Below are 14,690 nucleotides of genomic sequence, written 5' to 3'. Positions count from 1 at the left end.
GAGTATTATTTAGTACACATAGAATTAGATATGGAAATCTATGTTTATGAGAGCCTCCAGGTGAATTTTTCTGAAAAAGAAAAATTGAGAAATTCTGCATCAGATAATTTTATGAGTTGAATATTTGCATCTATCCCAAGTTCATATGTTGAAACATTAACCCCCAACATGATATTATTAGAAAGTGGTACCTTTGGGAAGTGATTAGTTCTAAAAGTTATTAAGAAGCAACTCTCATGAATGGGATTAGTATCTCTACAATGAGTCTAGAGACCTACCCCTCACCAATTCCATCATGCAAAGATAAGAGAAGTTACTAACTATGAATCAGGAATAATGATTTCATTTGATACAAAGTTAGCCAGCACATTGATCATAGGTTCCTCAGATTCCAGAACTATGATAAATAAATATCAATTGTTTTAAGTCATTCAGTTTCAAGTATTTGTTTATAGTAGCCCCTTTGGGCTGACAACTAACTTGTAGATTCTCACTCCCCTTAGCTAATAAAATTACATGTCTCCTAGAACTTTCCTGATCATATTGAGTAACACAACATTAACATCACCTGTAAAATTTTAGAAATTCACAATCTTGGACCCTGCCTCAAACTTATAAATCAGAATCTTAATTTTTTTTTTCAAAATCATCTAATACGTAAGTTAAAGTTTGTGGCTAGCAGGTCTCTGCATATCTAAAGAAACTTTCTTGTTCATTCTCCACCTACTTAAATTTAGAAGAAGCTATCTAACCTCTTTTAATGGATACCAATGGTTGATTCCTAAAACCCTTCTCCATGATGATGGGCCAAAGAGGGTTTTTATATGGATTTTAGTTCATCCTATCCATGCCTTTCATAACCTAAGGCCCCAAATCACAAAGCTGAAAATCCTGATCCATCCATTACCTTGTGCTATTTCTCTCTCAGAGCACCAACAGCTCTGAAGAGAAATTAGAATTACAAACCTGGCGTGGTGGCGCACGCTTGTAATCCTCGCTCTTGGGAGATGGAGACAGGAGGATCGCACAAGTTCTAAGTTAGGCGCCCTGGCTTAAGAGACCCTGTTTCAAAATATAAAATAGGTCTGAGAGTGTATCCCAGAGTTAGAAGGGCTTCCAGGAACTCCAGAACCACCAAAATAAAAATAAAAAGAAGAAGAAGAAGAAGGAGAAGGAGAAGGAGAAGGAGAAGGAGAAGAAGAAGAAGGAAGAAAAAGAAAAAGAAAGAAATTAGAATTACAACAACTAAGAAGCTATAGAGAGATATATTCTAATTCAATCATAGAAACAACTGAACTAATAATCAGAGTTGGTCATGGAGGGCAAAAAGTAGATATTAATGAGTAACTGCAAATTGTACTTTTCAGGAAGTTTCAAAGAATATGTCAGAAGACTTTCTGAGAAACTCCTAAAGAAAAAGTCCTGGAATATAAAGCAGAGTGTAATTTCTTACTCTAAACACCTCTACCAGTTATAATTTTCTAGGCTCAAAAATATTAATAAGTAAGATTGTTTCATATCCTAAATGACAAATAGAATTTTCCTTTATATTAGCACTTTTCAAAATGTATTCTAATGTACTTACATGTTTCAAAAGTCTGCAAATATTTAAGTAGATTTGAGAATTGGTGAAGTTTCCATTATATTTCTTAGAGCCTTTAATTTACTAATGTTCCCTGTGAACCCCAGGATGAAAAAACAATAACAACAAAAAAGTAATGTTTTCAGTATTACTTGAACATGAATTACTTCTTTAACAGAATGTAGCATAACACTTTTTATTATACCAGCATGTTCTATGGAACACAATCCTGGAAGTGAAAGAATGTAAATAAGTCCTCGAATCCATGAAATGCATATAAGAATTGCATATAGTTATTTTCCTACCTAACATAACATCTATACGCCTTGCTGCCTTGCATGGGAAAATGATGCTGAAATAAACATATGCCATCAGAGTATGTAGTTTGTGACATCTTCCACATCTTTCAAAATGTAAGGTATTCCAGTTCTATTAATAACCTTATTTCTTTGCCTAAACTTCACTACATTTGACATGATTAAAATAATAAAAAAACAATATGCTGGTATTCTCTGATTTTATTTTTTTTAATGAAATCATGATAAATACATATGCTTTTAGGTATAGCCAAAATACCAGATATAATTTTGTTTTAATTTAGAAAGTCTGAAATTTTAGTGAATGGCTGTTAAGACTATCAAGAAAACTGTAGGAAAATGTATTTTAAGCTTAGAGTGTCATCTTGGAGATAGATAATTGGACTGATTCCTTTACATTTGAAAAATCTGACAATTTTCCACTAGTAAAACTTCTGCCATTGGTAAAATAACTAAAAATGAGGCTACTGCTGGAAAAAAAAACTCAGATTATTTTACTGATCTCAATAAGTAATGATGGTAAACAAGCTATAAAATGTGTGTGTACACACAGGCAAATTCACTCACATAGCTCAACACACATAATAGATAACCTGCCTTGATATTGCCACTCCAGTCACGTGGGCTGTCCTGATGACAGGTGTTGATGATTGAACAATTGTGTCAGCAGCAGTCATTGGCATCAAGTATTGAGATGGTTATAATAGTCACGTTGGCTTTATGATGTTCTGGTCATTTCATTTTTATAGCTCAGCTTTTGCTAAGTCACTTTAAATGGATTTGAAATAGCAACATTTCTTCAATCAGCCTTCATGACAACTAGTTCTGTGTTCCATACTGATGCAATAAAAATATGATCATTTTTCTCTTTGCACCTCAAGAATGGAATAACACATGCTATATAAACATTCTGATATTGCAATGATTTATCATCTGGAAAAAAATGAGATTCCAATATTACTTTGAAGGAGATGGGGAACTGCCACTGTAAACAGTTAGAATTCTCATTATACTGAATGAGATGCATGTGAGCCCTTTTGGTGTTTCTTCAATCCAAATTGTATAGTATAGACATATACTTTTTAAAAAGTAGCATTGAAATGTATAATTTGACATGACAAACACATTATATTATTAAAAATTAATCTCTAAATTAAGAAAAACTATAAGAAAATATTATAAACTCCTTTAAAATGAATTAGCTAAAATAACTTTGATTATAAAACAGCAATTTAGAAACTTATTCTGACAACAGAGTACTTGGTAATTCTATAGTCTTAGTTACCTGGAAATCAGAATTATAGTTCAAATAATATGAAGATTTTAAAATCCACATCTTGTTTATTTGGCCAAGTTTTGCATCTTGAGTCATAATGTCCATACATGAATTATGAATATTAACATATTTATATGCTATTATTCATGTCTATAGCATGGATTTAATCTTTTTACTTATACAGAGATAAAGTCCATTCAACATATACTAATAATATACTAAATTGTATCTCTGCTATATCTTTTTTCTTTCTCATACCTAGTGCTCCAAAATGCATTTATTTTCTCATTGAATTGGGATTATTAGTATAAGCTTCTTCTTCTTTGCTCAGATTCAATATTGTGTTTGTCAATTGCAGAGACTTTGTCAATATAGTATAATTAGATGAATTTGATCTTTGAGTTGACTAGGCCCACCTTTTAGGGGTTTTATTGCTGTTGTTTTATGGGGTTGCTTGTTTCTTTGCTTGTTTGCTTGAGACAGGGTCTCAAGTCACCAAGGCTAACCTGTAAATATTTATCCTTTTGCCACAGCCTCCCCAGTAGCTCAAATTACAGATATGCACCACAGCACATGTTCCAAAATTTTGATTTTGCTCTGACATATATTCTTTGTGTGTGTGTGTGGTACTGAGGGTAGAACCCAGGGGCTTTTCTATCTCTGGGTTATTATCACAGACCTATTTTATACTTCATTTGGAAACAGGGTGTCACTAAGATGCTGAGAGCCTCACTAAGTAGCTGAGGCTGGCTTTGAACCTGAGTGATCATTATGCCATTAACAAATTACTGTATCCTGCCAAATTCTAGTTTCTTTATTTAAAAATAATAAGTCAGATACAGTGGCACATGCCTGTAATATCAGTACTTTGGAGGCTGAGACAGGTCCTCTGCAACTTAATGAGAAGCTGTTTCAAATTAAAAAAATAAGAAATAGAGCTGGGTGTGGTGGTGCATGGTTGTAATCCCAGCATTTGAGAGGCTGAGACAGGAGGATCTCGGTTCGCAGACAGACTCATCTACTTAGTAATTCAGTGAGACCCTGTTTCAAAATAAAGAATAAAAAATAGTGCTGGGGGTGTCGCTTGAAGGTAGAATGCCCCTGGTTTCCATCCCCAGTACCAAAAAAAAAAAAAAAAAATAGGGACAAGGGTGTAGCTTAGCACATAAGTAAATAAATAAATAAATAAATAAATAAATAAATAAAACCTTGGTAGCTAGATTGTTGTGAGAATCAAGTTTATGTGTATTACCTTTCACTTAAATACCAGAATGTATTTCTTAGGGTGATTTTTATTTTTTCCTTTACTAAATACTTTTTGATCTATGTTTTATTACTAATTTTATAATGTAATTTTTGAGAAAATTTTGAGTTTATAAAAGTGTATGATTTAAATTTACCCAATTGATCTAATTGTTCCAACTCTTGTTACTTTGGTTTATTATGTTTTTAATCATAAATATTGTTTTTATTACATATGATTTCCAAGTGGACTATGCTTTCTTTGTTTTCAGTGTTTTAAGCCCTTTTTATTTAAAATCACTTTTCATAACTATTATGTCTTGAAAGACATATTTTAAATAATGGATTCACAACCAAAAAATATAAAATGTCATCAAACAAAATATTGCAGCAAGTTTTCAAACAAAATTTTGCGAACCAACTACATTTTGTTCCATGAAAGAGAATTCTGCTTTAGGAAATCAATATCATTTTCACTACTTCATAGTTTTAAGGAAACAAAAATTTAACAACTTCATTTAATGGCAGAAATTTATTACAAAAATGAAGAAAATCTTAACACTAATATGTCAACAAAAGATTTGTATTACAAAAACTTAAAAAAAACTGGAAATAATCCAATGACATCAACAAAGAAGTGACAAAATTGGATATTACCCTCCATTGATCATTTTATTATTAATAAATATGTAGGAAAATGTTAACTTAGTTTGGGTTGTCCATACTATGCCATCACAGAAAAAGGTGGAGTACTTGTTCCTGGTTCCTGATAGACAGCTTCTAAGTCCCCGGACTACCTTTCCTCATAAGAATGACTTGGGCCAGCTGGGCCTGGTGGTGCCCTCCATAACTTATTGAGACCCTATTTCAAAATAAAGAATAAAAAATAGGGCAGGGGGTGTAGCTCAGAGGTAGAGAGCCCCTGGGTTCCATCCCCAGACCCACAAAAAAAAAAAAGACTTAGGCCAAAACAAATAGATTACACAAATGATAGTATATACATTGGTTAACAAGCCACATGGCATCAGCTTGAGCACTGGAGGAAACAGACCTTCCTTGGTTTAGAATACTTTCTGCATGTCGACACACTTCTTTGCTGATAGGAGTAAGCACATTCCTTCCATATCACTCTAATGGGAGAGGACAACCAGAAGTTCACCCCCAGTCTCTCTTAGATATTGCCATATGTGTTTTTTCTATTCTAATTTTATTCTGCATCGTTACACCATAATAAACTATAGCTACGAGTTACAGTGACTTTACTAGTTCTAATAATCCTGCTGGTGAATTACAGAACCTGAGTGGTCTTAAGGATTTCCCAAAATGTCACAGGATTTCAACAAAAGGATTAGCCTCTTGCCAGATTATTGTTTTCAAATTATCTTTATAGTTGAATAACTTATATGAGGCAAATGTATATAAAACAAATTTTCTACAAGAACGTATTTACATACTTTCAATGTCACAGGCCACCGTCTTTGGGCGGCTCCACAGTTAGTGAGGCAGCACAGCAAGGGGATGAGGTCATGAAGCCAGAATAATCAAATTTGATCCTGGCTATTAACATAAATTTTGCCCATTATTGCTTCACTTTGATTTCTTTATTATCTCTGTATTAACAGAGATAATTCTGGACTTTTAATTTTATTAGTCATCAAAATAATGTCTTTAGTATTAATGATAACATTTTAAATCAATTTTTAAAAATTTTAACTTAAATTAATTTTTCTTGGTTTCAGCTTATCTTTTTGTCCAAAAATGAATATTAAATAAGCATCTTTGCTAAAGCATTGCATATAGTATCCTACTCTATGGTAAATAGGAATAAAATTGACTATATATAACCTTTTAGGTTAGTGGTAATTTTTCTTTAAAGTTGTATTGTATTTCTTCATTGCTTCAGGAATTTAATGTAGCATGAAAGAAAATTTTCATATTCATTTCTTTTTCGTTAACTCTGTTTCAATTTGGATACATATATGATCTACAGTTTTTGAAATATATGTAAAAACAATTCCTGATTATATTGGCTTTGGAATGTTATCAGTGACACCTATAATTTGAATTGCTATGGAGATCACTATTTCAGTCAACATTTTCACACTGTAATCCAAAACATCTGATCACCACAATTTTTGCTCCCATTTCTGGATATTTCAGTGGTTCAGTCCATGTTAGGCCAGGTAACATTTGTGGATCTCAGAGGATGGTGACAGGAAGCAGAGAGAGAAGCATGCCAGGGCTCTGCTATCACATCTCAGAGGCTGGAAGCAAGAGATGGCAAGGGCAAATGGTACCATATATATAATCTCTGAGCCCACACCCCCAGGAAGCTGTCCTCAAAAATTAAGCTTTGCCTCCAACATGGCTGCCTTGTATCTGTGAGGTCTAGAAGAACATTTTAAATTCAAACCATAACAATCACCATTTCTCTCATTGTGTTTATTTATATATTTTTTTCTTACTTTGGAAATCATTCAAATTTGTCACCTCACCAGTGGTCTCTTTCCAGAGAATTAATAATAACAAATTCTTTAATTTGTATTTTTATTGTTCTATTAATTGTAGTGTTTTAAGCTGTTCATCTCTATTTTCATTTAGTTATGGTCCTCTCAATTTATCATGTTTCCTCTTCTTCTTAGCCTTTATATTTTTATAGCTCTGTTTTTTACTTCTTTTCCATAGAGACTGTATATTCAAAAAATCTTCAGAAAAATATTCTAATTGAATTCAAAAGTTATTGACCAGAGACCATATTATTTTATTTATCTATTACTCCTCAGTTTGGAAGATATTTATTCAAATAGGATCTTTATTAGTAAACATAATGTGACATTTTATTTATTCCACTGTAGATCCACTTCAATGTGAGTAAAAATATTCTAGAGAAATCTGCATACTGAGGACAGGTTGTTTAAAGGATATGAGACATTTTTGTAGAGCCTGCAGGCATGTCTTGGTGGAACTCTACTAAATTAAATACCATGCTCAACTACTATCTCGTCAAATCTCTCATTTGATGAATTGATAGACAACACAACAGACACTGGTTCTAATTATGCCCCATGACCAGCATTCTTCTTTTGCTTCCATGACACATCCAGGCATATAAAATTTCCATACATAGAATTTAATAATGTGAAGTAAGATGTAGCAATTTACTCTGTTTCCCCTCTGGAGTTGTGTTGTTTCTCAGTTATTTGCAGAAACTATGGAATAGAGTGCTAACTGAATTTGAGTGAGGAAAACTATGCCTTGGGTTTTTCTTCAAGCCAGACTTATGCAATGTAAGTTTGATAATTAGGCCTTTTTGCTGGAGTAATCATTGACACACAGACAATACAGTGCAGGACAGACATTACTTACTTTCACAACAATGTATGTGGATTTTACTGTGTTTCTGATGAGAAAACATGGAAGTGTCATCAATTTCAGGAGTCAACTCAGCACCAGAGGTTTTGTAGATAGTGGAAAATCAATTCTGTGTGTGTGTGTGTGTGTGTGTGTGTGTGTGTGTGTGTGTGTGTATAAATGTGCATGCATGTGCACAGGTGTGTGGTACTAGCAAACATATCTAGTGATATTCTACCTCTGAACTACATCCTCAGCCCTGTTTTATTTTTATTTTGAAACAAGGTCCCACTAAATTGCTGATAGCCTGAGGCTAGACTCAAACCTGTGACCCTCCCATCTAAGCCTCCCAAGTACTGCTGTGATTACAGGCATGTGTCACCATGCCCATCTCAATTCATATTTTGCCAATCTCTTGTCTCTTAAAAATTTTAATAATCACTCAGTAATTTTTGTTATTTTTTATTTTTATAGTTGTTAATTGATAGTTGGTTGAAGTTAAAAGAAAAGCTATTAAAAATATTCCATTCTTCCAGAAGTCTCCATTAAGCCATTTTTGACACAATAAAATTACAATCCACAAAAATATATTTAATTATTATTTTAAGCCTAACCTAGAATATATAAACATAATTAAGGTTTAAAATAAAAGGAGAAAAACAGATATGAGAAAGTCACTATTTGTTTACAGGCTGTAACTGAATCAAACACTTAATGATAACAAAATTATATGGGGTTCTACATTTGCAACCTGGTAGCATCTTGTATTGCCAAATAATTCTCAAAGAAAGAAAAAGACAGGAGGAGGTTGAACTAATTAGAGGACAGCCTAATTACTGCGTTGATGTTTCAGCACAACTATCTCACGAATCAATAACAGAGTCTAAGTGAATGCCTACAGTTTTATGTTGCCTTAAAAATCTCAGTGAATTAAAAAAAACACATTTAACATCCATGTATATTTCTTATGACCTTGTTAATTTGCAGCAAATCATCTCTAATGTACTTATTTAAAAGTATTTGCCATTAAAAAAGAGGGTATATACAGCTATGGAACTTTAATGTGTAGGGAGCTTCTGAGAGTTACCCTGGGAACTTTAGTGTTATCTTCTTTGAGACTCCTTGGCAATGACACAGTAGCATTTGGTTATTTGTCTCTCCACCCCAGGGAAGCATCTGACATCCACATCAATCTCTTGCTTTATAAACTGGTAACTGAAAATATACCCATATTTCTCATTGCATAGACATAAACCAATTCATCTCCAGTATTTCAATGCAAAGGTACACTTTCCATTAGCTAGAAACTCAGTACTTTCAATTGAACTAAGGGCTGACTTCTGAATCATATTACCTCTAGCTTTGAGATGTAATGCAGTATTCTGGAAGAACCTTGGTAAAATCCTCTGTGTGGGGTTAAGAAAGACAAAACACCCTCATCTACCAATCCTCACTATTCAATTGATTTATTTTCCCCTCTTCAGAAAATTAAATTGTAATGTGAACTTGCACAATGCAGTATAGTTTGGAATAGATATTATGAAGTCAGGCAACCACAGTCATTACTCTAGTCTACTTAGATATTAGAGGGGTGACATTATACAAGATGTTGAAATTCATAGCAATAATAAAACAGACTTCATAAAATAGCTAAGGGAATTACATGACTTCATTAGAATAATTATACTTGCAATTTTTTGTGAGACAGAGCTTATTTTAAAAACTGTGCCTAGTTGATGTTTTCATATACATAACATGAAATAGAAAATGATGTGCTTTCTGGATTGTATCAAATAGTCTTTCTGGGTGTTATTTGTGCACTTAATTTTTGCAAATTAAGATCAGTAAAAGGAGTGAATATTAACAACTGAATATTAACAACTTGAAGAAGTCAAGTTGTTAACATGTATATATTATACATATATATGTATAATAGGTCTGGGAGTTTAGCCCAGAGGTAGAAGGGTTTCCAGGAACCTCAGTACCACCAAAAAAAAAAAAAAAGGAAATTAGCCAGTTACAAAATGTGAAAAGTTGGATTTTCAAAGGAGGACCCTAGACAAATAAGGAGAAAAGTTAGATGAATAAGGTGACCTTAGGGAGATGGGAGAGGGGAAAAGGAAGCACTCTAATTCATACAATGTACATTCATAAACATATTAAATTCAGTCACTAAGCTAAACAGGAGAAGGAGAGATGGGGGAGGAAAGGAGGTGTACACTGGGGAAGGGGCAAGTGAGTGATGTGTGCAAGTAAGCCTCTACCCACTCTGTACCTCATAATGATGTATGATTACAATGTACCAATACATTTTAAAAAGTATCAAAGGACAGCACAAAAAATTCTGTAGGTTTATGTTATTTTTTTCTTTTTATTTTATTTTATTTATTTTTTTATTTTATTTATTTTTATTTTTTTATAGGTGCACTGTATTCATACATCATAGTGGGATACAAACTTTTGTAGACATACATGCACACATCGCCCAGTCCACCCCCACCCGATCCCCACCCCATTCTCTCCCCATCCCTCCCTCCCATGCTTGGCTTAGTGGTTGACATCTAGTATTATAGCAATTTATCCAAAATTAAAAATGATAATCTCACATAACAGTTTCATTTGTCTGATACCAAGCTTTTGATGACTTAAAGATAACATTTCAATATTTCTTTTTACTTTCTTTCTTACCAGAGAATATTTTTTCTATTTTTTTTAGGTGAAACTATCATATATTTATATATTTATTTTTCAGAAAAAAAATCTATCCTAATATGGAATATGGACTCTAGATACCCAAAACGACCTTGAAAAAGAACAAAGCTAGAAGATATATATTTTCTGATTTCAAACCATATAAAGCTACAATAATTGAAACAGTGTAGTACTATTCTAAAGGCAGATATATAAACCATTGGAGTTAAATAAAAGCCTAGAGCTAAATTCTTCCCTATATTGTCAAGTTCTTTTTGACAAGGTTTCCACGAACATTTGGTGGTGGAAATAATAATATTTTAACTAAATATTGTTGAAAAATAATAATTACATAGAAAAGAATAAAGTTGGACCCTTACCTAATCCCATATACAAATATTAACTCAAAATAGATAAAAAACCTAAATATAAATCTTAAGACTATAAACTTTTAGGAGAAAATCTGGGTCATAAAACCTCACAACATTGAAATTGGCAGTGATTTCTTGGATATGATTTCAATGGCACAGACAACAGAAGAGTATACAAACTCCCTAAAAAATAAAAAAAAAATATTGTATATCCAAAGACAATGTAAACAGAGTTAACAGTTACTAATAGAATGGGATAAAATATTTCCAAATGCTATATCTGAAGGTATATTAATATTCCAACTAGAGATCCTAAAAGTTAACAACAATAAAGGCAAACAATACCATTTAGAGATAGGTAAAAGACTAACATAAATAATGAATCTCCACAGATAACCAATCTTAGTTGTCTGTTGGATGGAAAATCTTGTTTCTCTGGTTCTGGTGTGTGTTACCTATTTCTTCTTTGTAGTTAATCTCTGAGTATTTTCTCTAGTGCTGGTTTTGAAGACATAAATTCCTTCAGTTTCTGTTTGTCATGGAAGCTTCTTATTTAAAATACTTTTATATTTTATTGGTGCATTGTAGTCCTACATCTTAATGGAGTACAAGATGATAAAGACATACATGTACACATCACTCATTTAACCCTTCCCCAATTCTCACCACATTCCATCCCCTCTCTCTCTCTTTCTAACATTTGGCTTGTGATTGACTTTGATATGTTTATGAATGTACTTTATGTTCATTAGAGAATTTCTCTCTCTTCTCCTCCTATCCCTTTCAGTAAGGTAACCTTATTTACTCCTCTTTGGTTTCTTCTTTCTGGCCTAGAGTTCCTCCTATGAACTTTTCTCTTTATAGCTTTCCCATATTAGGGAGATCATTGAGTTTTTACATTTTGTGACTAACATCTCACTTAGTTTAATGTTCTCCAGTTCCACCCATTTCCCTGCAAATGATGAAATATTGTTCTATTTATGTTATACTAATTTTTTTCAAACAATGAGTGAAAATAGGTGGCTAAAATAATGACGTATGATTAACTTACTCATTTGTAAGTATTAATACTTTATTAATCTTTCTACTATATACCCACCATTGTTCTGGGCACTGGAAATAAAAGTGAACAGGGCAGGTATCCTTGACCTGTAGAACTCTTATTCTAGTTGTAGAAGACAGATAATTCACAGAATACATAAATAATAACCTATACATTTGTAAGCAAACAAATGTGTACAAATAGAAGGTACTAAGTGATATTGATAAAGTAAAAAAAAAATGCTTAAAAAGTACAACAGCGTAAGCAGGTAAAGTAGATTATGGAGGCTGGTAGTAAGGTTACAATTTAATTAAGACACTCAATGTAGTCCTCACTGAGAAGGTAAATTTAAAAAAATGGTTTCCAAGAACCTTTTCAATATCATTTTAGATAATGAATAAAGGCCACTGGGTAGAAGAGGGGGGTGAAATTTTTTCATGATTTTAAAATGGTGAATTTCTTGATTAGGTCAAGCCTAAAGAAGTAAATAACCATTGATTTTGACAAAGACTAAAATATTCAAATAAATATTGATAATATAGCATCTAGGAAGGGTTCTATGTAGTTTTACCCATTGTTGGTGCAGACTTATGAAAATTGTCATATAGAGTTCTTCCAAGTTGAACTCCTATCTAACTGTCCATTACTCAATACAGAAATATTATCTTCATAGAAGATATTCATAGAAGCCACACACATTTTTTCAGAGGCAACAACTACATCTTTATATATAACTGATAATGCAGGTACCATAACGTAGGAACAATAATGCAAGAACTATTGAAGGTAGGACACAGGTGGTAGGCTTAACTGAGAAAACAGATATTAATGCTAGGTCTATTCCTTCTACTGATTGCTTTTATGATGTCATGTAAGATTGTTCTTTTAAGTGTCTATCAAAGCCCTTATTCTTACTCACCAATCAAGAGCATAAATGAATTTCCTTTTGAGTGAGTTTTATCAATTGATTGCTATATGAGTTGTTACCCACACTACAGTCTACAACAAGCAAAATGCTGTTTCTTCACTCACCCATGAATGGATAAGTTCTGCTTCAGCCATTTCTATGAATTAGAAATGCTGAATTCTACCTCCTTAGTAGATCCAGGAGAGCGTGACCACTTTGTACTAAAGTCAGACAGACTTTTGGCAGCTGCAGTTAACACCTAACCAGCACTTATCCACGTCCAAATTTCATCCTACATATGATGAGAATATATATGTATATTACTATATATATTATCTATATAATCAAAGGATTGAAGTGAGAATTAAAATAATACACGAGTTTATTGCCATGCTTAATATGGGATTGAATATCTCTAAGGGTAGTTCTTAATGATTTTTACCTCTTTTTTTTACCTAACTCTCTTCTAGACAAATAAAAATAAAATAAAGGTAAGAGAACTTTAATCTAAACATCTCTAGTATTCAATATTTTCCCCTGGAATAGTATAGTATAGTCTCAATTGTGAAGATCTCTTTAAAGAGATTATATAAAATTGTTGGATCATAGTATTTAGAATATAGCCACTTCTGATAGATAAAGGCACTGTATAACCCTACTCATTATGACTGTACAAAACCAAACCAAGAAGCCGGGCATCGTGGTGCACTCTTGTAATCCCCATACTTGGGAGGTAGAGACAGGAAGATCGTGCAGGTTGGAAGCCAGCCGTGCACGCACTGGCTTAAGAGATCTTGTTTCCAAATAAAAAAGTTTAAAAAATAGGTATGGTAGTGTAGCCCGGAGATAGAAGGGTTTTCAGGAACCCCAGTACCACCAAAAAAAAAAAAAAAAAAAACCCAAGAAATTTCATTTCAGATTTAGTAGAGAACTGAAATGAAATTGATTCTTATTTCAACAGGCAATTTGCCATCACTACCATCACTATCAAAGAAGAAAATAAGAAATGACTAAAATGATTCCAAGTATATGAATGCTTATTGCACAAAGAATAGTTAGCAACCGATTTTTCTTTTAACAACAACAACAACAACAAAAAAGAAAACAGAAAATGAACAAATAGTTTGCCAGGCATGGTGGCTCATGCCTGTAATCCCAATACATGGGGGGCTGAGACAGGAGAATCCCAGGTTTGAAGACAGTGTCAGCAAGAAGTGAGATTCTCATCAACCTAGTGAGATCCCGCTTGAAAATAAAAATAGAAAATAGGTCTGGGGTTGTTGCTTAGAGGTAAAACACCCTTGGGTTCAATCCCCAGCACAACAAAAATAAATGATTAAATAAGAAATAAACACAAAATAATAAATAGGTCTACTTGGCAATATCAGAAGAGATCTTTGAGACAAAGATGGAATCACACCCATTGAAAAATCTTTAAGAGGCCGGAAAACAGTCCTGCTGTGGATAAAAGAATGGACCACATGCCCCTCTCCACACACTTTTGCTTGGTGCTGCTTTGACTTCACATTTGTACTTTTACAGTTACAATTCAGGAGCAACGTGGGAAGACATTAAAGTTTCATTTGCAAAGAGATGATTTTCTACCTCCTAGAGTTATAAAAAATTAAGCAACATGTGGCAAAAGAGTTTTGAAAGAAAGATATGTCCACTTTACATTTATCTAAGGCTAGGAAAGGAGCATCACAACTTTGAAAACACCCTTAGCAACTTAATGCGACTCTCAGCAACCTAGTGAGACACTGTTTCAAAACAAAAAAGTAAAAAGGGCTGAGGTATAGCTCGGAGATAGAATGTCCCTGTGTTCAATCCCCAGGACCAATAAGTAAATAAATACAGTACAATGCAGTATAGTATTGTATAATTTGAATTCTTACAAAGAGCAGCATACTT

This window comes from Muscardinus avellanarius (assembly GCF_963383645.1).
Source record: "Muscardinus avellanarius genome assembly, chromosome: 4".
In the NCBI taxonomy this organism is placed as follows: Eukaryota; Metazoa; Chordata; class Mammalia; order Rodentia; family Gliridae; genus Muscardinus; species Muscardinus avellanarius.
This window is presented reverse-complemented; position numbering follows the sequence as displayed.